The 25,194-nt window shown below is 42.4% G+C and overlaps 1 protein-coding gene across 4 annotated transcripts in view; it reads right to left on the bottom strand.

Moving 5' to 3' along the window:
• The window catches only part of FOXP4 (forkhead box P4), an 82,598-nt gene extending 64,158 nt beyond the window's left edge, over nt 1–18,440 (bottom strand). For 3 of the 4 annotated variants that reach the window (XM_040424099.1, XM_040424104.1, XM_040424103.1), the window contains exon 1: nt 18,086–18,440. The gene's annotated coding sequence lies outside the window, so the exon portion shown is untranslated. Of the gene's footprint in view, nt 1–16,155; nt 16,190–18,085 lie in introns of those variants that run through there. The other variant, XM_040424102.1, reaches the window with a different exon arrangement.
• Between the last annotated feature and the right edge of the window lie 6,754 nt (nt 18,441–25,194).

Raw genomic sequence — 25,194 nt, 5'->3', positions numbered from 1 at the left:
ATCCACAGATGCCCCCATAACAGTGCAATCCACAGATGCCCCCACAATGATCCCCCATAACAGTGCCATCCACATATGCCCCCATAACAGTGCCATCCACATATGCCCCCATAACAGTGCAATCCACAGATTCCCCCATAACAGTGCAATCCACAGATGCCCCCATAACAGTGCAATCCACAGATGCCCCCATAACAGTGCAATCCACAGATGCCCCCATAACAGTGCAATCCACAGATGCCCTCATAAGAGTGCCATCCACAGATGCCCCCATAACAGTGCCATCCACAGATGCCCCCATAACAGTGCCATCCACAGATGCCCCCATAACAGTGCCATCCAGATGCCCCCATAACAGTGCCATCCACAGATGCCGCCATAACAGTGCCATCCACAGATGCCCCCATAACAGTGCCATCCACAGATGCCTCCATAACAGTGCCATCCACAGATGCCCCCATAATAGTGTCATCCACAGACCACCATTAGTTCAAAACCAACCAAAAGCACACCTTTTGGTTCAAAATATTGTTTTTCTTATTTTCCTCCTCAAAAACCTAGGTGCGTCTTATGGGCAGGTGCGTCTTATAGGGGGCGAAAAATACGGTAATTAATTATAACTTTTTGTGAATTGGGACATTTAAACTTGCTTTTTTTTTATTCCAATTTAAATCTAGTAGGAGTCGGTTCATTTTTTGCCGACTCCCGACTCCAGGTACCGACTCCGACTCCAGGTACCCAAAATTGCCTCCGACTCCTCGACTCCGACTCCACAGCCCTGTTTTTATCAGTAGTTACCAAATGACGAAGTATCAATTATATGTATATTATATGTGTATTATAACCCCTTTAAAGTGGACTTGTCAGCTTTCCTGACATGTCTGTTTTAAAGGGGTATTGGGTATTCTGGTTTAGTAATTTTCAGCATCAATTTACAGGTAACAACACGTTATCACTAATAGTAATTGTTTATCTGTAATGCCCCATTTTCCTGCCCTATCTGTGATCTTGCCCCTGAGGACGGTGTTCTGCTCATTCTCCTGGACCCTGCCCTGTAGACGTGATGTCAGCCATGGTGCTGTGTCTTAGGCCTCATGCACACGACCGTTGTTTGGGTTCGCATCCGAGCCGCCGCTTCAATGGGGCCGCAATAGATGCGGACAGCACTCCATGTGCTGTCCGCATCCGTGGCTCCGTTAAAAAAAATATAACATGTCCTATTCTTGTCCGCGCTTTGCGGACACGGGCGGCTTTATGTGGTAATAACTTTGGAACGCTTTTACTTATCCAAGCCATTCTGAGACTGTTTTCTCGTGACACATTGTACTTCATGTTAATGGTATATTTTAGTCAATGTTTTACCTTTATTTATGAAAAAAATCCCAAATTTAACGAAAATGTAAAAAAATTCACTGTTTTCTAAATTTGAATCTCTCTGCTTTTAAAACAGAAAGTGATACCTCATAAAATAATTATTACTTAACATTCCCCATATGACTACTTTATGTTGGCATCATTTTGTAAATGTTATTCTATTTTTTAAGACGTTACAAGGCTTAGAATTTTAAAAGCTATTTTTAAAATTTGCAAGAAAATTTCCAAAACCCACTTTTTAAGGACCAGTTCATGGCTGAAGTCACTTTGTGGGGCTTACACAGTGGAATCCCCCATAAATGACCCCATTGTAAGAAACTACACCCCTCAAGTTACTCAAAACTGATTTTACAAATTTTGTTAACCCTTTAGGTGTTCCACAAGAATTAAAGGAAAATGGAGATGAAATTTCAAAATTTCACTTTTTTGTCCGATTTTCCATTTTAATCAATTTTTTTCTTTAACACATCGAGGGTTAACAGCCAAACAAAACGTAATATTTATTACCTTGATTCTGCTGTTTACATAAACACCGCACATGTGATCGTAAACTGATGTAAGGGCACACGGCAGGGCGCAGAAGAAAAGGAGCGCCATATGGTTTTTGGAAGGCAGATTTTGCTGAACTGGTTTTTAGATGCCATGTCCCATTTGAAGCCCCCCGGATGCACCCTTACAGTAAAAACTCCCAAAAATTTACCCCATTTTGGAAACTTACCCCATTTTGGAAACCCAGTTTTATTAGTACTATTTTGGGGTACATTTGATTTTTAATTGCTCTATATTGAGTTTTTTGTGAGGCAAGGTAACAAAAAAAGTTTATTTTTTACAACATTCATCTGACAGGGTAGATCATGTGCTATTTTTATAGAGCAGGTTGTTACGGACGCAATGATATTAAATGTCTACTTTCTTTGTTTATTACAGGTTTACATAATAAATCATTTTTGAAAAAACAAATAATGTTTTTGTGTCTCCATTTTCTGAACGCCATATTTTTTTTTATTTCTCTGCCAATCGTCTTGTGCAGGGGCTCATTTTTTGCAGGAAGAGTTGATGTTTTTATTGGTACCATTTTTGGGTACATATGATTTTTTTGATCATTCATTATTATACTTTATGGGGCAAGGTGACCAAAATATTGGTTGTTTTAGCACATTTTTTTTTTTTTTTACAGTGTTCGTCTGACGGATTAAATCGTGTGACATTTTTATAGAACAGATAGTTACGGACGTGGCAATACCTAATATGTATACTTTTTCTTATTTATTTAAGTTCTATACGAAACCAAAAAAATGATGCTTTAGTGACTCCATAGTCAGAGAGCCATAGCTTTTTTATTTTTTGACTGACTGTCTTAGTTAGGGTCTCATTTTTTGCGGGATGATGTGACGGTTTGATTGGTACTATTTTGGGGGGCATACGCCTTTTTGATCGCTTGGTGTTGCACTTTATGTGATGTTAGGAAGACAAAAAATTGCTTTTTTGGCACAGTTTTTATTTTATTTTTATTACTGTGTTCACGTGAGGGATTAGGTCATGTGATATTTTTATAGAGCTGGTCGTTACGGATGCGGCGATACCTAATATGTATACTTTTTTTTATTTATTTCACTTTAACACAATAAGAGCATTTTTGAAACAAAAAATTGTTTTAATGTCTCCATGTTCTGAGACCTATAGTATTTATATTTTTTGAGCGATTTTCTTATGTAGGAGCTCATTTGGTTGGTTTTACTGGTACCATTTTGTGGGACATACGCCTTTTTGATCACTTGGTGTTGCACTTTTTGTGATGTAAGGTGACAAAAATGGCTTTTTTGACAGTTTTTATTTTTTAGGGTGTTTACCGGACAGGGTGGATCATGTGATATATTTATAGAGCCAGCCGTCAAGAAGGCGGCAATACCAAATATGTCTATTTTATTTTTTTCTATTTTTTTAATTACTTTGTGCAGGGCTGATCGAGGTCCGTGGAAGACCCGACAGCTCCTGCACTCTCCAGGCCCCGACGGTCATATGACCACCGGACCGGGACAGGAAGAGCATAGCTGTATACAGCGATCTCGAAGGCAGGGACACCTGGGAACTGTCCCTGCCTTCTCTAAGGGTTGCCCTTCTGTCACTGACAGCGGGCCCCCCGCTCAGCAGCTGTACGATTAGCGTGCAGCTGCCATCTCTGAATGGAGGTTTTAGAACGTCCATTTAGAGATAAACAACCGCCCATAGGACGTTTATATCCTATGGGCGGTCGTAAAGTGGTTAATACAATACCAGCAAAGTGAAAGATTAGTCAAATCTCATGTACACTTTCCTTTTGTCCTAAATGCAGAAACTGACCTGCCGTGTAGATTTTGATATCTACAGCCTGTCAATTGTTTGTTTTTGTTCAGCACCTTCTGTAGAGTGGTTTCCCCCATAAACGTCAATGGGGCTGTTAAAACAAACAGAAAATCTGCACCAAAATCTACACCAGGAACCGCATGAAAACTGGGCAGAAATGCACCAAAATGACAATAAATAGTGTGAATTTATGTGTATTTGTGCAGATTTTCTGCATACAAATCTGTACCATGTGCAGGTACCCTTGAGCTGCAATGCCTTCACATCAGATTCCAGTGGATAGAAAGTACACCGTTACGGCACCTCTGAAATCTTACCAGTTCACCTCTTTAGGGGTATCATACAGGCCATTTCCTTTGATCAGTATTTGTAAGCCCAGACCAGGATTGCAACCTACAGAAAAAAAGTATAATAGAAAGATCTGTGCCTCTTCGGTGTTGTGGACCCACTCCTGGTTTTGACTTACAAATACTAATGAAAAAGACCAAACCCTGATCTTAGATGTTTTTAATGGGAACCTGTAACCTCTACTATGCTTCCCCTTGCTGAGGGCAGGATAGTATAGTGAAAGACCCGCTGATTTCAGTGGGCTGTCTCAACTGGGCTGGTACTGACAGTGCGAACAACGCAGTGCTGCGAGGGACGCGAGTCCGATGAGACTCATGGCGCCGCTCTCCTCCTGCCCATGACTGGCAGGTTTCTTTCATGTTACACATAGGAAAGTAACCTGCCAGTCATGGGCAGGAGGTGGGGGGTGGTGGGGTTACAAGTCTCATTGGACTCGTCTCTCTAGCAGTGCTACCTCACGTTGTGAGGTTCACCCTGATAGCACTGTAAAAGTACTGTGTGATTAGGGCAGGTTTTGTGTGTACTAATAGGACGGCAGCCATTTTATTTCCCTTAATGATGGCTCCCTAGACAAAACAAGCTATTATACCTAATGAAACATATTTGGGAATATATTTATAATAAAGTAAAATTTAAATATTTTCAGTAATTTTATGGATTTCTGGAGAACCCCTTTAGGTGTATCTTTCTAATAAAAAGTTTATTTTAAATAGGAACCACAGCTATGATATCTATAAGCAGGTAAGACATATTCCAGGATGCCGATCCTCTTCTTAAAATTCTGTGGCCTCGTGGACACCTCAGAAACTACAGGATTTTACTTTTCCTGAAGCTTGGAAGACAAGAAGAACAATCCTTATTCATCTCTTATTTTAGTGAAAATGTGTAAAAATGGGAAAATAAAAGGAAGGTTTCATAATGTTGCAGTGTTTGAAATAAGAAAGGGAAAGAAAGCCCAGAGAGAGGCCGCTTTTAATCACCCTCCACACAAACCTCGTCCCTGAGCTGATTCAATTAACTGATAACAGAAGCATCAAATTAATTTTTCAAGGATGTTAGATTTTGATGAAGAAAATCTTTCTGATTTTAATCGGCATGGTGTTTAAAAGGCATAAATGAATATCCTTTTTGAATCATCAGGGGCACGAAAGGACACTGGCGCCTCGCTTAACATGTACATTCCAACCGTTTAATTGGGGAGGGGGTGAGAGGAGTACAAGTCTGTATGAAGAAATTAAAAAAGATCCCACGCCCATTTAATTATTAAACACTGGATGGCGAAACTTCACTCAATAAGATTTCCCAAAGTAAAGTACGAGAGGGCATGCAGCAGCTAGCAGAAAAGAAGACATTTAATAAAATACATAAAACTGCCTGGAAAATAGAAATGAAAGCTAACTCATGTGGACGACTTCATAAGCATGTAATATTGTTTACATATTTCCATTAAATGTTCATTTTGGGGACATGGATACAGAAGATAAGGCCTTTTACGCAGCCCTGGAGCCTAAGCAGACCCTGTATTGTAAATGTCACATGGTAGGTAGGACGGGGCCTGTTACAGATTCTGCATTGGGACCAAGGAGATCTAAAGGGACACTTCCATCAATTGATAACTTATATGTATTTTTTTTACATTACATTTCTCTACCTCTATTTTCAGAACTCCGATAGAAGCGAATGGAGGGTTGGGTGGTGCACTTTCTTCTACTTTCAGGGCCGCAGGTATCTAAGGTGAGACCCGCATATCCTAGCGATAAGATGTCTGAGATGAGACAACCCCTTTAATAAAAATGACGTGAATAAAAGGGCTGGTGGAAAGTACTGAACCACAGCATCATTTGGACTACATGTTAGTGGGGTGAGATTTGATGGATTATCCCTGGGTACTCTTAGACTACATGGGTGTCCGTCAGGATGATCAGCCTGTAAATGTAACCTTTACCTTCACTGAAGATCAAGCAATTATTGTGAATGAACAATTGGTTCCCAATATTTGCCTATTAAATTTGTCGGTGTAAAAGGGCCCTTACACATAAGATATGGGTACCCTGAATGAATGTTTATTTGACAGCTTTGTCCCCTCGCTCCCCCATAAACATACTCAGTCAGTTTGATGAATCAGAGTGTGGATGACCCCCATCTCTTAGAAGAACCAAAGAATTTGAAAGGTTAAAACCCATCTCTTGCTTTCTCTGACAGGAGATTTCAGAAGATGGTTAGGCTGCCCCCATATGTCCCATAGATTATTGGTGGATCTCATCATCAGATTGATTACATGGTGAATATCTAATATGTATGGCCTGCTTTTCAATCAGATTTTCCAACCAATAGAAAGCAGTTTCACAATAGCCTTCCCATTCTGAAGGATAACTAACATTCATGGGCTTCACATGAAAATATTGCGCATGCTTCTATTTGTTTTGCTTATTTAAAAAAAAAAATATAAGACAATTTTGCAATGAGTGACTTACGGTAACCTTAATGACCATTTCAATACACTAAATGTAAGAAGGGTTGAAAAAGCTTTTCTAGTAAATTGTACATTTCACCCTGGTCACACACTGCAGCTTTGATGAATATTTTTTAGCTATAACAGGGACGAAAACAACTTTTTTATTGCCGTTTTTCAGACAATGGCAGGAAAATATTTTCTAGTCATTTAAAAAAAAAAAAAAAAAAAAGCAATGCAACTAAAAAAAAACTATACCATGTGTGAATTTAGCCTAAGGCCTTATGCACACGGCCGTTGTTGTGGTCCACATCCGAGCCGCATTTTTTGCGGCTCGGGTGCGGACCCATTCACTTCAATGGGGCCGCAAAAAATGCAGACAGCACTCCATATGCTGTCCACATCCGTTGCTCCGTTCCGTGGCCCTGCAAAAAAAAACATAGCATGTCCTATTCTTGTCCGTTTTACATACAAGAATAGACATTTCTACAATGGGCCGCCCGTTCCGTTCCGCAAATTGCGGAAGGCACACGGGCGGCTTCCGTCTTTTGCGGATATGTGGACCGCAAAAAAAACGGAACGGTCGTGTGCACGAGGCCTAAGGGATATTATTCCTATCTGAACTTTCCATTTCAGAATAGAATGACCAGACCTCAACCATCTAATACCCAAAGCCAACAGAGCCACCAACCAAGAGATGGTTCATACCTGATAATGGTCGTTAACGAGATGGTTCATACCTGATGAAGGTCGTTAACCTGAAATGTTCCATGTCGAATTACACAAGTGATATTTATTGGACCTGGGTTGCATGGGTAAATTTAAAGAAAACCGTTCTCCTCAAACATGCACCCACTAATCCAATGATCAAGAGTTGTGTTGCCCGGACACCGTGCTGAACTATAAAGCATGTGAATGGAACTTTGAAAATCCCATTAAAGGGGTTGTCTCACTTTAGTAAGTGGCATGTAGAGAAAGTTAATACAAGACACTTACTAATGTATTGTTATTACCCATATTGCTTCCTTTGCTGGCTGGATTAATTTTTCTATCACATTATACACTGCTCGTTTCCATGGTTACAGACCACCCTGCAATCCATCAGTGGTGGTCGTGCTTGCACACTATAGGAAGAAGCATCAGCCTCTCTGGTGGCCGGGACCGTGGGAGCTCACATAGGCTACTGCTTTTTCCTATATTGTGCAAGCACGACCACCACTGATGGATTGCAGGGTGGTCTGTAACCATGGAAACAAGCAGTGTATAATGTGATGGAAAAATGAATCCAGCCAGCAAAGGAGGCAATATGGACAATCACAACACATTAGTAAGTGGCTTGTATTAACATTCTCTATATGATAAATACCACTTACTGAAGTGAGACAACCCCTTTAAATACCGTGGAAAAAAATGTGCTCTACTTTATCGACATCCTGAGGAATTTAAGATACACAATATGCCTGATTTAAAGCTGATTTCATTATTTAGATAGGTAACCTGAGATTACTTTTTTTTTTAAAAGCAGCACCACGTTTTCCACAGGTTATGTCTGGTATTGCAACTTGTCCTCATTCCCTTCAAAAAAACATTTTTCTAATCTTAGACCAACTTTTTAACCAAGGCTGCATACCATAATGTTGCTATACTTATAAAAAGGGAGCTCCCCCATGTCGGTCCCCCTACATCCACATGATGTAAAAGAATTTGTAGAGCTGGCCACCGTTCTCATCGATTCATGGTCCAGTTCTGATTCACATAACCACTAAGCACCACGGGCACTCTGACAGGCCAACAAATGAATTGCACTGTACTGTACGTTCTGACACCTTTCTATTATAGCCAACAGTAACCCTTTCCGCAATTTGAGCTGGGATCACACAAAATGAGCCTTGAACGCCCATAACCCTGTATTTGAATGACCAGTTGCCTTTCCTTGGATGACTACCGTTGGTACCTACTACAGCATGCTGGAACATGCAGTTTTGGAGATGCTCTGACCCAGTCATCTAACCGTCACAAATGGTTCCTCTGTAAATTTGCTCTGGCCCTTACGATTGCCCATTTCTCCTGTTCCCAACATGTCGACTGACTGTTCAATTGCTGACCAATATATCTTATCCCTCGACTGTCACGTCACCTTTCTGTGGTTCTGACTGGTACATAGGTTTGAATAACAATTAAGTAGGCTTTTATAGGGCAGATGTATGCCAAATATGTGACCTTTGATTTACGTTTAGAAGCATCTGGATTTTTTTTATTTATTTTTTTACATTTTTTAGGTTATTGTAAACTATTTCTGGGAAATGACAGAAGAAAGATAAAAAAAAAAGTAAAAAACGGCTGTCAACTGTATATCAATACTTGAAGTCTGTATCCTTTGTACAGAATACCCCTTTTTTAAAGGCATATATCTGAAATATGAATAAAATTATAAAAAGTGCATGTTATATATTGTGCTGAAGGAGGAACTCAGAATGAAGGAAAAAAATTAAAAAGGAATGTGTCATTGGAAAATACTCTATTTGTTTAAATAAAGTTTGTGAGTTAAATCAAGAAATTTTGTTAATATTTTTTATAGCTATATATATTTTTTTAAATGCAATCATGTTTTCAGTTTGCCCTCAGCCTGACACTTCCGGTTCTATAGAGATCACAGTCACCTCATGATAATCCCAGACAGGACGAACACCTCTATTGGGTGGAGGAAGGTAACATGGGATTCACGCTTGTAAAATGTCATGGTCACAGTATCCCTCCCTCTGCACAGAAAATGCCCAGAACATGTTCCCACAGTTATCAAGTCAAAGTAATCTCCAGACTACAGCTTCCTATGGTCCATGTGGCTGCTGTAACAGACATCTCTAATTGCTGGTAACAGACTCTTGTAAGATGGCAGTCCACATAAACATGCACAATTAGAAAATAAGACTATGTTTCAGGATCAGGTTTTAATAAGGACATATAGGTGTTACATTCCCCTTAGGTAGAGATAACCAAGTTAAGGGCAGAAATTCTAGGAATGAGTGTCCTAAGAGGGAAAGCAAATAGCAGAGAGCACATTCTCCATCTACTCCTTTACCCTTCTCCACTTAACAATCTCAGAGCCGGGAAAAATGAGTTTGTTAGCATATGAAGGCTTTGTAGGAAGTTGGAATTTAGCCAGTAAAATTATCTAATTTGAACAGGTCAGAATCCATAAAGTTCAGTGAAAAATTACAGCAAAATTTCCACAGCTACAAATATTCTCCTCCAGAACAATACACTCTGCCAACGAACGCCTGAGCGTGTCTTCTTCATGTAGCCATATTACGCTATCCAATACTGCAGGCAATGTTACGTTTCTTCTAAGTACCAGGATAGCAGCAGCATCTTTGTAACCTACTGCATAGCTAAAATGGAGTACTTTGTAGAAGAATTTACTTATCACATACCGGGTCTGTAAATCATGGCCGTTAGGAAAAATATAAAAGCGGCAAACCTGCAATGTATGCGTTCAGAAAATCTGCATTGTCTTGTAACCTTCAATAATTACTGCCTTTTGTAGTCATCATTAGGTCATTTTCACACGGTCAGTAATTTGTATCGGTATTTGTAAGCCGAAACCAAGAAAGGAATGGAGAAAACATATGATGGAAATATATGTACATCTTCTGTGTTTTTTGGACCCACTGCTGGGTTTGGCTTACAAATACTGATGAAAAATGCTGTCCGCGTGAAAGCGGCCTTACCCTGGAAAATTAGAGGGAGGAGGTCTGGACAGAAAAGTACAATGCAAATTGATATTCATTTTAACAACAGTGTAGGATCCAAGAGGTGCAGAATGTGCAAGACCACCACCCAGGAATATCTGTGCATTTATCACACAGGGCTAGGAAAGAAACTCCAAATTCTTATCTTACTATGCGTATGCAAGTGTAAAAAAACTTCATAAAGCAGAAAAGACAGATTATAGTAAACATCATTGGAGATTTCTATATTGTTTTAACTAGATTTTATCTAATTTCATTGTTTTAGGAATTATTTGTGTAGCTGTTTGATCTCCAATGTTTTCTGGAATGCAAATTCATTTCAACCAGATAAACAAGTGATGAATTCTTCACACCTTATAGTAACTGACAATTATTAACTACTGACTGACTAAAAAAAAAAAAACAACAGAGGACAGAGGTTACATGTTGGCCAATAGGAAATTATAAAATGTCCTACAAACTCTGCATTTTTTGTCCTGGTGTTTTGAGACAGTTTCCTGGAGTTTTCTGGGCCCTTGGCACTTCTCTATAGGACAAAATGGAACGTCGTGTGTCTTTATAACGCCACCTAAATAAAATGCATGAATAAATATGAATGAATTTCATGCCTTGTGGCAGCACCCTAACAAGCTACTTCTAGAACAAAAGCTATGGCCCATGCTGGTGGTAAATCAGGCACCATCTGTGGTCACATATTTTCGGTGCAGTAACTGTAGATGGCTCTGCCACACCACAACTGTCCAAGTCTCACTTTACATTTGATGGATTTGCTGTTATAAATGTTTCCAACTGAATCATGTCATGGGACCAGATGATTCCTTAAACATGTGGTAGAAGTGTCTGCTGCATTTTTAAATGTCCACCCAGAGTGATTCTGGGGATAAAAAGTTATCTTCAGCCAATAAACTATTTTACTAACACCTTCCACCCTTTCAACTGTGGGCTTCCTCATGAAAATAAAAGCTAAGATCTAGGAGGATACGCGGCAGTCCTCACCATGTTGCAGGTTGGTACCACTTAGATCCAAAACGTTCATTTGAATTAGCCTTGAACGCCTGATGAGCTAATGACAAAATAATTACACATGTAAAAGTAAGTACATGTATCTGGAAGCCTGCCTTTCTCTAGTCTTTCTCCAGGGACATGGGCAACTTGCGACTCTTCCTTCTACTCTCACAGACTGCCCAGTAAGGAATCTAGTTCTCCACTCCGGCACAGGCTATTCCATGAGTCAGCTGGAACTTGGTGTTACTTTTCAGTGTCTTCTGCTCATTAATAACCATCTTCCTTTTAGTTTATTAATCTTACCATATTAGGATGGGTCAGATAGGCATGGAAAAGCAGAGTGAAGATACCCTTACTTAATGCTTTTAATAGTTTTCAAACAAAGTTTTAGTAAGATGGTCTTAATATTAATTTTAAGACCTTTTTAGGTTTTTGATTTGTCATTTTAACCGAAAAGGCATATACGAAAAGAAAATATATATATATATCACTTTCTTTTCTTTTTTTTACGTTCCCTTCCTTTAGGCTCCACTCTTGACTATGGCTTAAAACGCATATCAAAAACTGCATCAATCGGCCCTGTGTGAACCAGGCCTGAAGGCATACATAATAGTCTAAAGATGATCAAAACAGATGATTTCAACCAAAACGATCCTTCGTCTGAGGAAATTTAAAAAACAAACAATCTTTTTAGCCGACCAATTATAGACCATTATCGTGTGAAAAGAAGTCGGCCGTGTTTAATATTTTCGTTTGATAATCGGACGAAAGATCTTTTGTTAAAAGAAAGATCTCTGTGAATGAAAGATCTTTTTTTGAAAGAACGTTCCCAGAAATGGTTGCAATGAACGTGCCCGGCCAGTCTGGATTTCTGTAATGGCTAAGGGTACTTTCACACTTGCGTTAAACTTTTCCGGTATTAAGTTCTGTCCTGGGGGCTCAATACCAGAAAAAAACGCTTCAGTTTTGTCCTAATGCATTCTGAATGGAGAGGAATCTGTTCAGCATGCATCAGGATGTCTTCAGTTCAGTCACTCTTACGGTATTTGGCCAGAGAAAATAGTGCAGCATGCTGCAGTATTTTCTCCATCCAAAATTCTGGAACACATGCCGGTATGCCGGATCCGGCTTTATTTTCCATTAAAATGCATTAATGCCGGATCCGGCACCAAGTGTTCCGGCAAAACGGATCCGTTTTCCAGTATGCGCATGAGCAGAGCTTTAAAAATGCAAAAAATAAATAAATACTGGATCCGTTTTTCCAGATGACACCGGAGAGACAGATCCGGTGTTTCAATGCATTTGTAAGATGGATCTTTGGACAGATCCGTTTGCACACGGATTTCCGGATCCAGCAGGCAGTTCCGGAACTTCACAACGCAAGTGTGAAAGTACCCTAATGTGGACTAAACTGTGCATGGCCATGTCTGCTAAAGGAACCTTCACCAGATGTTTGTTTGTTCAACCATCAACCAACTTCTATCTAATGTGTATGGCCAGCTTAGGAGGCCAAGGTCGGATCATTTTTAAACGGTTGTACTCTTCATCTTTAGCACTGTTCCTTTCATATTTTCTAGAGTATTTCTTCGGCAGAATATAAACTGCTCATTGATCCCATTACTTGTAGATGTATTAATCATACTACCTGATCCCCAGCTCAGACAAATGTACAAAAAGCAGACTGTATGTCAAGTGAAGAGTGATACAGATTATAAGAGGTATGCTAGGTATCCGCTCCAGAGCTGCCCTATGTATTTATGAGGCAGTAGACAAGACAGGGCTATACAGACACAACATACAGATATAATAGGCACATGCAGAATACACAGAGGGATGATGTACAAGGACAGTCCAGAGTGGAGACGAGAAACAGATGTGCAGCCGGTATACACAGACAAAATACAGCACGCGGTGATAAGACCGAGATGTATAGATACAGTATGGGAAGACAAAGGGTGCATTAACACTTTACATTCTGGTGCTAGGTGGTGCACCAGCTCTGCTTCAGACGGACTGAAGAGCCACTTCAGACAAGGAAAATAAACTCAAAGTTTTTCACGTTACAAAAATATTTGAAAAATCTCAGAGATAATCTTTAAAGAGGGACTTAAAAAGTGCCACATTGTTCAAAACTGTGTTTGTTCTTTTGATATAGAGCTGTTGTTGGAGTCTGGTATCTGACAGTTCAGTCATCTGTATTTTCTGATAAACATTAAAGAAAATGATTTTTTTTTCTATTTTTTTATATTGTTATCTTCTTCTAATTCATTGGGTGCCTCTGCGCGTTCGCTACTAGATTGTCATAGGTAAGCTGTTCCTTGAGACATGATGGACAGCACACTGACATGGTACACTCAGAACAGTACTTACCTAGGACTACCTATGCCAGCGCTCCATCCCCCTGAGGCTACAAACACATGCCACCTGCTCTCCAGGTTCTACCAATGTACTGACATCCACACCCGTGCAGCCACCATGGGAAGGGGACAGGGGGGTTGGAAATTTTACTGGAACAGCTTCTGCAGCAACACAGTAGGTGCTCCTTAGGATCTTGTTATGTCAAAGGTGAGTTGTCCATAATGAAACTATTTCCCAATGTACGAATCCAGTATTTCATCCTCTATCCACTTGTTTACTGCTATATGTATTTGCAGAGGGAGAACGTTACGTTGTTCTTAACCTGGACAAGACAAGGTGGACTGGGACACCTCGCTGTTCCCTTCTTTATGTCTGCTCAGACAGATATGGCATCCATTGCATTTGCCACACATTTGCTAAAGATGTGGTTAAAATTAAATCAACCTGCTAGGGTGGTTCCACACACACAGTACTTTTTTTTATTTTTTTTTAACATCAATGCGTTTTTTTTTGTTTTTAACCAAAGCCATTATATTCCCATTCTTTTGAAACCGAGCACTTGCTTTGGCTCAAAAAATTGCACCAAAAACTGCAGCTTGTGCCTGAAGCCACCCTTAAGTCATAGATGGTGTCAACAAACGCAGGTTTAGGCTTCATTCACACAGCCATATCCGGATTTCTGTCCACAAATACAGATGCCTTCCGTATTGTGTGTTTTTCTCACTCGCAACAGTAAAAAAAACTATTCCTGTCCCCAATATGGACCAGAATAGGACATGTTCTATAATATATGGAACAGACAAAAAATATGGATGTGTGTACGGCCCCAAAGAAAAATGCTGATAAAAAAAATACAGTCGTGTGCATGAAGCCTAATGATCTCTACTCAAAATCAAAAAGATAATGATCTAATACACTTCCTGACCCTCTGAATAGACCTTCTCCCCCACCGCTACCTGGTTGGGAGGATTCATGCTTAATGACCGATGCAATGATAGAGTTATATGAGAATCTCCTTCCACTTCAGACCCCATTAGCAGATGAATCCTGTCCAGGACCACCACACAATAACAATGGGGTTGTGCATTTTTTGGGCTGTTACTCTGCACAAAGTTACATAATAAACAGCATATACAGGGGTCTAACAAATAGTCATATAGTCCAGCCGAAGACTCGGCACCAGCGTCTAGCAGGACACTGGACAGGATAGGAGATATGATGTCATACTCGTACTTAGGGGCTCTGGCAGTGTGAAGCTCGGTATACAATGTGCCACACTGTAGTAGAAAACAGTATATGTCTCACAGACAAGACACAACTGAGGTGGCCTCCCTGCTCATGGCACATTTCCTGCATCATTACACACCAAAGTTATGGGGTCTGGGAGACCCTGTAGGGTGACTGTGCCCCCTCCCCATAGTCCTACTGATCTCAGCTGTGTAAACATCCCATCCTCACCCCCTAAAGTTCCCGAAAGGGATATGTGACCGGTCACTTTGGCCTTGTATGTGTCCTGTATTCTGTAATGTGCATTATTGTAAGATGCGGAGATAATTACTGCGGGGGAAAGTAAATCTTCAGAACATGAAGGGAAATCATTTGTGACTAAAGACAGTAGGAGCGAGCACATGTCGCGTTTCAGACCATATGCAATGATCTGTTACAAACAGTAATTCACTGTTATCGCTGATATCCAGCACTTTGGACTAAGGATCATTTCCAGTGCCTGCTTCACGCTTTCAGGCAAACTTTCAGACAAAGCCCCTGCTCGGCCGCATAAAGCGGACCCTTGTACTCAACAGGTGTTATTTATTTCCCCACATTAAACTATTTCTCCCTCGAAGTAAGCAGGTGTCGGAGAGATGTGCCCTGCACGCACGTCTGGGAATACGTCTTCACGTGAAAGTAAACACAGCTTATTACCTATATCTTATAGATGAAGGTGCTGGGTGCCTGCGACGGTTACCCTGTCAAAGTAAATGACACGGGCCCTCTTGACTACACATTTGGGGAAAGTTAGGGAAAACAATCAAAACCCACAAAAACATGTCGCCTGTATAATGAAAGGTGACTTTTTGTCAGGGACAATCAGGGGACCAAAATGTGAAGTGCACAGGACAATGTAAAAACATGGACGGTAAACGCTGTAGGACTGTATTAGGACTATGTAGGCTGGATGACACGTCAGGAGACAATAGCTGGAGCTTTATATCCTGCACGGTGCTGTGTCGGAGCATATAGATTTAGTACGTACACACATCCATCCCGGACCAGCAGAAACGCACGCACACAAGCAGATTTCAGCTTGACATGATTTGCACATTTCTATATAAAAAACCAACAAAGACACCTGTGTTCTTCCCAACAAAGGAAAATCTCAGGGCCTCCATCTCATGCCTCTTACAAGTATTAACTAATGGCAACGTCCTGGTCAAAAGATCGAAAAATACCCTAAAAAGATGGGATTTTTTTTTTTAACATCATACAACGGACAAAAGCACAAAGAGGGAAATACTTCATCCTTACATTTCGTTTTAGGTCCTGCCTGATACTACATATGGATCAGAAGATTAAGGGAATACCAGACAGATAACTTTCCTGACATAAAGTAGTGGTTTGTAGATATTCTGGCTTCAGACACAAGCCGGGGCATTTTATTATTATTATTATTATTATTAAAGCGCCATTCATTCCATAGCGCTGTACATATGAGAAGAGGTATACATACATAATATAGACAATTGCACTAAGTATAAACAAGATGTAAAAACTGCCCGATTTCTCCTGTTACACCTAATAATCAGCATTTTACAGACAGAACAGATAATAATAACGATGATAATATAAAAATAAGCAATTAGAGAGGTTCTAAAAGAAGCCACCGAGAAGCTCAACAAGTTCCAGAGTTCTCCAAGTGGCAGACATGATAGAGGGTTAAGTCCTCCACCCTGGGTGCACCACGCTCGGTATTGTGATGGATCCCAGTCCCAGGAATACACGGATATAAAGGCTAAATCCGAAGCTCTCTACCTGCGTGCCTCCGGGAACTCGATGTGAGAATTTATAGTATGGTTGTCTACGCATTTCACACTTATTATATAGGGTATTTCTATATTTACATACAATATTACACATACGTTTCTTAAAGATTGAGGTAAAAAGTCTCCTCTACACGAAGTGTATCTTTGAGGGTCACATCACCTTTCTTCTGATTCTTTTTTTGTATATTGATCCAATCTTTATGAGCCATGAATCTGTCTCCTGCCGTCTCCACCTCAATGGTGAGGTTGTCTGTTACTTATACGTGTAATCATTAACCTATATACAAACAGAGGTGTGCACACTAGCCACCCTGACGGCACCACACTAACAAGAACCCACACAAGAGGCTTTCTAGGAAGGAACAGGCACTTTAGGACCAGGATCATAAATGAAGGCTGAGCCTTTAGGGGTCACACAGAGGTGGCCAGGAAAAATGTCCCACTTCAGATGGATGAGGGACCAGTTCCGACTTTATTCCCTCTAGAAATCTACCATGAATGATTCTTTCACTGTTATCGTCCACTATAAGTAACACATCGACAGATGAAAGTTCAGAGTACACTCATAAGACGCCACTCCCAAGACAGACTCACTATCACAGAAGTTATGTCTGAGGAGGACAACACAAAAGAGCCATGTGGGAAAGAAGATCCTTCAAAGCCGCCCTCGCTCAGGCGGAGAATGGGGGCCCTGAAAGACACTCACCTCCTCCAACTACAGGAGCACGGGTGAAAATAGACCACTATCTAGATAAAATGTGTGGCACTTGGCCTAATGACCAAGCATATGGTGGCATCTACACCTCCTTACATTTATATACCACACACAATGGACGCAATCACTTCTTGATGACCTCCTCAGCATAGAGGAGATCTGACAGGCAGGTTTCTTACCATTTTTGCCAACAAAAGACGCCCCAACAGCAAGATACAATTATGGAGGAACCTACAGTGAAATTCTTTGCAGCAGAAGACAGTAGTAGGGAGGTGACCAGTTGTCTCCAGGGATGGTTAGGCCAGAGGGAACTAAAGTTGAAAACTTCAGGACTAGGGAAATAAATCTGGCAGGGACAGATGCCAGCTATAGAAAGGGATCCCCCCTCAGAACAATTACACGTGCGATCTGTGCCAGTCTGGGCACCTAGCATATGCTTGGTCTCTCCAGCCACACATCACACAAGTTTAGTGTCAGGAAACTTCTTCAAGTCCAAGGTGGAAGACATAAGAAGATGATGGGATGTGAGGAGCCGGAGGTGTTTGCCGCAATTTGCTTTTATTCTGCCGATCAATCACCGTTCTGATCGGATGTGGCAGAAATCCTGAACGATTTGCATAGATCTGTACTGCAGGGCAGTATCTGCGTGCCTATAGTAATGTATGGAGGGACCTAGAGGAGGGAACGTCTCGGAACTCACCTCTAGATGCGTCCAGGGTGTCTTCCTACCAACGATCCGCCACAATCCATGCAGGTCCTGAAAGGATCCGCAGAACTTATGGAGAAGAAGTTTCTGGGGGAGCCCCAGCCCTGGCGTATCCTCCGAGGGGAATCCGTCCCAGGAGAAGGAGCAGGTGGAAGGAAGACGCAAATACTGCTAGCACCGAGCTGTGGAAAACTTGTGAGGCAGGAGAGCGGGTCCCTGCTTCTCCTGAGGCGCACACTGACTGAACTGAGGGACAGGGGAAAAACAAAAAAAAACTCCTTCCTCGCCCCCCAGTGTGACACTACAAAGACAAGAGCGGAGCTGCACCTCTGTGGATCTGCTCCCAGCCCCCTCCCCTCCCAAAACCCACTCAGACAATCCAGTGCCGGCCCCCTCCTCCCCCTCCCTGCCTCCCGCCCGCCCGCTCACAAGACACCAGCTCCGAGGCTGGGAGCAAAGAAAGCCGAAGAAAAGCCTCTCCAGGCCCGAGCCGCGCACACTCCGCGCCCCCCGGGACTCGGCGCACTGTCCTGCCCGTGACAAGCGGGGACGGCCACCGGGCTCACATGGGGGAAGTTGTCTACACGACTCCCTGCCTGCCACAGGGTGGGTCTGCTCGAGCTGGCACAAAGGTGTTTTCGTATGAATTCACCATGTAATGCACGGAGGGGAGGACCATGTGACAACTCCGTTCCCTTCCTGACCAGGCGGTTTTTCTCTGTACATGCGTCTTTCAAAGCCAGAACTTTTTTTTCTATTCAGTTATGTACTGGTTTCATTTTAGCGCTTTTTTAATATGTGGGGTTTTATTTTTATGTCAATTTTATTTTAGTATTTTATTTATTTATTTTGCTGTACCCAGAAAAAAAAAAAGGAAAAATAACCTGTTTTTAACATTTTTTCAGGACATCATGCAACTAAAATATATATTTTTAAATTTGTCCTCTTTCCATAACAGTTTTTGTGATATGGTTGTCAGGGGCCACAATGTGTCTGGTGCTGGAGTTTTTTATATATATATATATATATATATATATATATATATATATATATATTTTATTTTACAGTTTGTAGCCCCATATTGGGTCATACATTTTTTATTTCTGATTTCTCCTGTGACATGGCCCCCAAAGAGGTTCTACACCCCTGCCCCCAGCAATCACATGACCGCTGGCACTACCGCTTCCTGATCGCTATACACAGCGCTGGAGAAGTCTCCGCTCCCGTAGCTGCATGATTAGCGCTCAGCTGCGACTTCAGTCAATCTCCCTTGCCTTTGTAAAGTCGCAAGCTGTGTGTTTGTGACTTTTTTAAGGCCTCTTTCACACTACCGTATGGCTATTTTAGTGTTTTGCAGTCTGTTTTTCACAGATCCGTTGTTCCGTTTTTTTGTTTCCGTTGTGTTTTTGTTCCGTTTTTCCGCATGGCATATACAGTATGGAGTAATTACATAGAAAAAATTAGGCTGGCATAACATTTTTAATAGATGGTTCCGCAAAAACGGAATGGATACGGAAGATATACAGATGCATTTCCGTATGTGTTCCGTTTTTTTTGCGGACCCATTGACTTGAATGGAGCCACGGAACGTGATTTGCGGGCAATAATAGGACACGTTCTATCTTTCAACGGAACGGAAACGAAAGGCATCCGGAGTACATTAGTTTTTTTTGTGGATCCATTGAATTGAATGGTTCTGTATATGGAACGCAAAAAACGGCCCGCAAAGCAGAAAAGAAAATGGTAGTGTAAAAGAGGCTTAAATGCGACTTTTTGAGAAAAAAAAAAAGCCTTTTTTTTTTTTGCTCCACCCTCGCCACTTTTCCGAAAAAGGGCGTAGTAAGGACGAGGAAGGAACGTGGTCAACACCAGAGACAAATTTATCTTCATTTACACCAGTTTTCTGAAGCCAGTAATCTACTGTCGCTGCCGTATATTTCTGTTTAGGAGCACGGACCGCCGGAGGATGCGCAGAGAGTGACGGTCTTGATAAATCTCCCCCATCGTGTTTTTTGCACGTCATGGTAGCATGTTTGGGTCTGAGTTATTGTTTTGTGTTGTACAGTAGGAGGAGCGGCTGCCTGAGTTTGAACTGTGCCCATCTGTCCAAAAATCCTATAGCTGGATCCTACATTACCCTGCCGGCTTTCTGTGAGGATCCTCAGGATAGGCCATTAATATCTAATTGTTGAGGGTCTCCCCCATGATAAAAGTGTTTGAAGAGGCTGAGTGCTATGGCCTCTTCCTAGGCCAGTGACGTCATATTTATTGGTCACTTGGCCTACTTGCAGCTCAGTCCAATTAAAAGGAGTTATAGGGGTCAAAGTCCCGGCATCCCTGCTGATCAGCCTTTTCAAGGAGCTGCTGTGTTCCCCGGAGCTCTGATGAGCGATGCAGACTCCCAGCTGCTTCCCAATGACAGCGCCGTGCATCGTATAGTGGCAGTGCTTGGTATTGCAGCTCAGCCCCATTGACTTGAATAGGGGTGAGCTGCAACTAGGCCACATGACCCATACACAGTGATGTCACTGGCCTAGGAAGAGGCTGCAGCGCTCAAGGTCTCTTCTAGGATCTGATTGGTGGGGGTCCTGGGTGTAGCAGATCTGGTACTGATGACCTATCCTGAGGATAAGTCATAAATATCTTTTTCGGGATAACCCCTTTTAGGGAATGGTCTTGAGCCAGTACAATGTAGATGATTGAATCGATTAGTGCAATTCAGTTTCTTCATCAGTTCTGAGCAATGGCGCGTGCACAATTGCTGCTCCTGTGGAAGCAGCAGAGTCTCCGCGCCGCTAGTTGGAGCAAAAGTGCAGGCTAGAGACTGACAGGGAAGAGCCACATGTCCTGTCAATCTAACAGGAGGGGGGGTCTCCTGAGCAGCAAGAACCGTACAAATCTATTTGCTCATTTATAATACAATGTATGGCGCTGTGAGGGGGTCACAGCACTCACCAGAGCACCGCGACCGCTTCAAACAGCTGAACAGCAGAAGTCCCGGATATTGAATCCCCACAGATCAGATATTTATTTAACCTGAAGATCGGTCATCAATATTACACTCCCAGAAGACCCAATCAAAGCCGCTTTCACACAATTAGTATTAGGTCAGTAGTTTTAATCAGTTTTTGTAAGGCAAAACCAGGAGTGGAACCTTCAGAGAAAAACATAAAGGAAAGACTTGTGTCTCATGTCTGGATTGGACCCACTCCCGGTTATGATGTAACATATTGACTAAATAACTTGATGTATAATAGCTCTCTGCATGAAAACTGGTATCAAAGAGGACAGGGCGGTCTCTTTTATAGCCAGCTTCACATAAATCTTTAAAAGGCCACACTAATGCAAGGGTATTACAACCAAGTGCCCCAGCCCCTCCACACATCTACTGACCTGATCTCACAGCATTGTGGATCCATATCAGATCAGAAGACAGGCTGGGACACTAATACAGGTGTGGAAATGCTTCTGTAATACGCTTGTGTTAAACTGGCCTAAGGATTTTGCCTACCAACTTCACACTGTAACTACATACACTGAACAAAAATATAAACGCAACACTTTTGGTTTGTCTCCCATTTTGCATGAGCTGAACTCAAAGATCTGAAACTTTTCTACATACACAAAAGACCCATTACTCTCAGATATTGTTCACAAATCTGTCTAAATCTGTGTTACTGAGCACTTCTCCTTTGCCAAGATAATCCATCCCACCTCACAGGTGTGGCATATCAAGGTGCTGATTAGACAGCATGAATATTGCACAGGTGTGCCTTAGGCTGCCCACAATAAAAGGCCACTCTGAAATGTGCACAGTTTTGCCTTATTGGGGGGGTCAGAAAACCAGTCAGTATCTGGTGCCTCACGCAGTGCAACACATCTCCGTCGCATGGAGTTGATTAGGTTGTTGATTGTGGCCTGTAGAATGTTGGTCCACTCCTCTTCAATAGCTGTGCGAAGTTGCAGAATATTGGCAGGAACTGGAACACGCTGTTGTATACGCCGATTCAGAGCATCCCAAACATGCTCAATGGGTGACATGTCAGGTGAGTATGCTGGCCATGCAAGAACTGTGATGTTTTCAGCTTCCAGGAATTGTGTACAGATCCTTGCAATATGGGGCCGTGCATTATCATTCTGCAACATAAGGTGATGGTCGTGGATGAATGGCACAACAATGGGCCTCAGGATCTCTTCACGGTATCTCTGTGCATTCAAATGCCATTAATAAAATGCACCTGTGTTCGTTGTCCATAACATACGCCTGCCCATACCATAACCCCACCGCCACCATGGGCCACTCGATCCACAACGTTGACGTCAGCAAACCGCTCACCCACACGACGCCACACACTGTCATCTGCCCTGAACAGTGAAAAGCGGGACTCAACCGTGAACAGAACGCCTCTCCAGCGTGCCAGACGCCATCAAATGTGAGCATTTGCCTACTCAAGTCTGTTACGACGATGAACCGCAGTCAGGTCCAGACCCCGATGAGGACGACGAGCAGATGAGCTTCCCTGAGACGGTTTCTGACAGTTTGTGCATTGTTGCTGCAGCTGTCCGGGTGGCTGGTCTCAGACAATCATATAGGTGAACATGCTGGATGTGGAGGTCCTGGGCTGGTGTGGTTACACGTGGTCTGCACTTGTGAGGCCGGTTGGATGTACTGCCAAATTCTCTGAAACGCCTTTGGAGACGGCTTATGGTAGAGAAATGAACATTCATTGCACGGGCAACAGCTCTGGTAGACATTCCTGCAGTCAGCATGCCAATTGCACACTCCCTCAAACGTTGCAACATCTGTGGCATTATGCTGTGTGATCAAACGGCATATTTCAGAGTGGTCTTTTATTGTGGGCAGTATAAGGCACACCTGTGCAATATTCATGCTGTGTAATCAGCACCTTGATATGCCACACCTATGAGGTGGGATGGATTATCTCGGTAAAGGAGTAGTGCTCACTAACACAGCTTTAGACAGATTTGTGAACAATATCTGAGAGTAATGGGTCTTATGTGTATGTAGAAAATGTTTCAGATCTTTGAGTTCAGCTCATGCAAAATGGGAGCAAAACCGAAAGTGTTGTGTTTATATTTTTGTTCAGTGTATGTAGGAAAATCCTACTTAGGCTTCTTTCATCCCTGTGGTCGGGTGTTCCAGGCAACAGGTCCGGGATTCGCAAGGGAAAAAAAAGCTGAGTGAAGCCGTTTTTTTCAGGCTGATTGTCGGCATATTTGCTGGGAAGCAGTCGGATCTCTGCCGGACTCCATTATAATTAATGGGTGGTACTATCTGGCAACCGGACACCGGAACAACCTGCCAGAGTTCCCTGCAGCAAGTGTAAAGCTACCTTATAATGTAATTGATTCCAAACTGGACCAAAGCGATTGTAGTCTTTTCAGCAGCATCAAAGTTGTCACTGGGGTCATTTATGAACTCCCATGTCACATTATAACTATACAGATAGACTACACATCTGTCCCCAGATGGTTGTGACCATGACATCTAGCCAATTGCAATAAGTATTTCTTCCATGGTCTAAACGCCTTTGGGCTAGTGACCTCAGTAAGCATCCACATAGTGAAGCGCACCATTGTTTACAGCCTCTTTTAGTATTCTTATATTGAGAAATTTAATGGACAAAAGGGCAGGCAATGTAGAGGGGGCACTGTCTGATGCTGTAACATGGGCAGCAGACACTATAATTTGGGCATTTTGGTTGGTCCGCTGAGGATACCAATACTGTGACTGGCATTGAAATGAGTCTTTGGGGTCTGTGACTGTTATGATGGCATCTTTGTTAGCAAAGCAGTCCCCCACAGATGTTGAATTGAGAAGCATATTTGCTTCCCAAGCAACAAACACCTGCCTTTAGATGCAGCCCATTTCAGATGTTCCATGTGTAAGGGGTTGTGCACATTCGCGCCAATATTTCCATTGTTCTTCTCAGTTATAAGAGCAGAAAAACAAAAGTAAGAGAAGACCAGGATCCTCCTCCAAATAATAGAAAGGAAATGAGCCCAACAGACCCCATTCACTATAATGGACAGAATAGCTTGGTATGTTGTGCTTACTTGACTGGAGGTGTAAACACAGCCTTAGGGTCCATTCACACGTCCTTGTGTGTTTTGCCGATCCGTGGATCCGCAAACACGGACATCAGCAAAGTGTTGCGGGCCCGGAAGTGCGGATCCGCAATTCCGGATCTAGGCAGCACATCGTGCTGCCCCATAGAAATGAATGGGTCCGCAATTCCGTTCCGCAAAATACGGAACGAAATTGCGGACGTGTGAATGGACCCTTAAAGGGGTTGTCTCACTTCAGCAAATTGTATTTATCATATATAGAAAGTTAATTCAAGGTCCTTAGGGTACTTTCACACTAGCGGCAGGATGGATCCGACAGGCTGTTTACCCTGTCGGATCCGTCCTGCCGCTATTTCGCCGTGCCGCCGGTCCGTCCCCATTGACTATAATGGGGACAGAGGCGGAGCTCCGGCGCGGTGAGAGGCCGCCGGACTAAAAATTCATATATGCAGTACTTTTAGTCCGGCGGCCTCTTGCTGTGCACTGCCGTGCTGCGCCGCAGCTCCACCCCCGTCCCCATTATACTCAATGGGGACGGAGCGGCGGCACGGCGAAATAGCGGCAGGACGGATCCGACAGCGTGAACAGCCTGTCGGATCCGTCCTGCCGCTAGTGTGAAAGTAGCCTTACTAATGTATTGTGGTTGTCCATATTTCCTTTGCTGGCTTGATAAATTTTTCCATCACTGCTCTTTTCCAGGGGGTTACGACCACCCTTAAATCCAGCAGCAGTGGTCGTGCTTGCATACTATATTGAAGGCACTGACGTGTCTGGGACTGCAGAAAAGCGCTTAGACTGGTGTGTGTTCCTATAGGGTGCAAGCACGGCCACCAAGTCAGAAAAGGAGGCAATATTAACATTGTCTACGTGATAAATGCCATTTGCTGACATGAGACAAACCATTTAAGGCCTTTTTACATGGACCAAGGATCAGGGCAATTAGTGGCAATGAAGAAACAAATGCTTGTTCGTCTGGTGGTGACTTCACCTTTAATGCATCACCTAAAATCATT

This window comes from Bufo bufo, chromosome 3 (genome assembly GCF_905171765.1).
Source record: "Bufo bufo chromosome 3, aBufBuf1.1, whole genome shotgun sequence".
NCBI lineage: Eukaryota > Metazoa > Chordata > Amphibia > Anura > Bufonidae > Bufo > Bufo bufo.
Note: the sequence above shows the minus strand (reverse complement) of the source record. Positions and strands in the feature narration are given on the sequence as shown.